We start from the raw sequence: 2,490 nt of genomic DNA, 5'->3' as shown, positions 1-2,490 counted from the left end.
TTGAGCTGTTGTCATGTTTTTTCTTTCCTTTCTGTTGAAATTTTTTTTTTTTTTTTTTTAGCTTGGGACCACCAAGTTGTAAAGATGTATATTTTACCTGACAGTTATACCACAGGTAGACTATCAAGTTGAGATTGTATTTGTTTTAAAAATTAAATTAATCCTTGATAAAAGTTGCTTTTTTTTCTTTTTTTAGGAGTTAGTCCTTGGCCTGTTACTCTCCATGACTAATTGCATAAGTGCTTTAAATGGAATAAATTGCTTTTCTACATTAAAAAAAAATCCATACTGCAGGAAAAATGGGTCAGAAAGGCATATTTAATATTTTAAGTAACTTCTTTCCTGCCAATTTGGGGTGAAAATTTCAGTTGCTTTTCCTTAAAACTGGCTAACCCTAAACATTTCCTAAGGCACTCATTATTGGATTGCTAAGCAAATGAGTATTCACTCAAAGAGAAGGAAACTTAATGATGTTATAAAATTTAATCATAATAAAGACCAGGAAGTCTTGTTTCATAACTAAAGAAATTGCCATGTTGAAATATTCTACATCTAACTTTGATGAAATTGAGTTCAAAATTTAGATTTGATAATGAAAAAAACAAAGCTAAAACTTATTTATGTATTACCTTGAGCTTACTCTCAAAACATGTAAAGGCAGAGAAGGCAGGACATTTCTGTTGAGTTAAAAAAATAACATTTTTGCTGATGTGAATATTGTATGGCTGAACCAGAAAATAAAGATATTAACATAAATCCAGTAAAGCAGGTTGTCCTAATATTTTGTTTTGTTAACCAAGAACCTCTTGTTCTCTAATTGTTTAAAAGAAATAACTCATAAAGCCTGACTCAAACTAACATTGGCGAGATCAGAGACCTCCGTAGAAATCCCACATTTCCACACTGGCAGGCAATGAACACATCACTGGAAGGGTGAGACCAGCCAGGGAATCTCTTTGGCAATGAACTCCATCTTTAAAGCAGACACACTTTGATTACCAGTGCATTTTTCCTTGAGTAAAAATAGAATCATATTTAGATGGAAAGGTAGAAGGAAAGCAGGAGTCTATATCTAAACCATATGGTCTGAAGTGAAATGAGAACAGATCTCCTGACAGATTTATGTTAGGAAAATTGAATGAAACACAAGTGCTTTTCAGCAGATCTAATTCAGAGGAGGTTACTTGGCATTGCACAGCAGATTCTGACCCTCCTTTCAGCGCCATGGTCACTGATATCTTCTGACAACATTTCTCCTCCTAAGTTGCACTCTGTGGGTAGGGGTTGTCCAGGTTGCTCTCCTCTAAAAAGGGGTTCTAGGAGGAAGACACTGAGCAAGAATTTATTTTTGAAACAGGAGTTTCATAAATGTTTCATTTGCTTTTGAGTTTTTCAAAGCATAGCTAAGCTGGGTGCAGTGGGTCATGCCTGTAATCCCAGCACTTTGGGAGGCCAAGGCGGGTGGATCACCTGGAGTCGGGAATTCAAGACCAACCTGACCAACATGGAGAAACCCTGTCTCTACTTAAAAAAAAAGACAAAATTAGTTGAGCATGGTGGCACATGCTTGTAATCTCAGCTACTTAGGGGGCTGAGGCAGGAGAATCACTTGAACTTGGGAGGCAGAGGTTGAGATGAGCTGAGGTCACGCTATTGCACTCCAGCCTGGGCAACAAGAATGAAATTCTCAAGAAAAAAAGCTGATTTAGACTTAAACTGCTATTTGTTACCTACGTTAACTTACTCCAACTTATTGGCAGTGGAAACCACCGAAGAGATCAACAGATATTAAACTTGAAAGAGTACCTTTTTTTTTTTTTTTTTTTTACAGTTCTTTATTTTCACATTTTTAGAATTTTCATAAGGGTTATAAGTTTATAGGACTTATAGGTGGCTGGCTCATTGAGTCCTCCAAAGAACTACAGAAGATTAAGAGTGCTCAGCTTCAGCAGGAGATCTTGACTTACTCGTCACCTCCCTGTTTCCTCTGTGACCCTCTCCATCTATTTACCCTTTTCTTTTAAGACTTCAACATTTCTTTCTCTGTCAGCTCTTTACCATAGGCTGGTAATATGCCCAAATCTTTCACATTCCAGGAGGAAAAAAAACAACTCATATAGATGTAAAACATTCTCAAATGCATTCTCAACATAAATGCTTCTCAAGCTCTCTCCTTAGCGTCCCCACAAAGCTTTCTGAAGTGTAAATGAGGCTCACTGCCGTCTCTTCCTCATCATCACACACCCTCTTCTCTCTCCACTGCAGTTCTGCTGGCCTCTTTGACATGCCACAAAAACTGTGTGGGCAAGTTCCACTGTGGACTTTGGGTTGTCCAATCACAAGGGTCAGCCTTGGTCAGCCTGCTTCTCAGTGGCTTTTGGCATGGGGCCAGCCCTGCTCAAGGTGCTCCTGTGTTGGCGTCTTTTGCCATTCACCCTTGGTTCCCCCTCTTTGCCTTGGACCAGTTTACTTAATCACTTTTTTTTTTTT

The sequence above is a fragment of the Cebus imitator genome, unplaced genomic scaffold (assembly GCF_001604975.1).
Source record: "Cebus imitator isolate Cc_AM_T3 unplaced genomic scaffold, Cebus_imitator-1.0 Scaffold20, whole genome shotgun sequence".
NCBI classification, from domain to species: Eukaryota; Metazoa; Chordata; class Mammalia; order Primates; family Cebidae; genus Cebus; species Cebus imitator.
The sequence above is the reverse complement of the archived record's forward strand: the minus strand, read 5'-3'. Positions refer to the sequence as shown.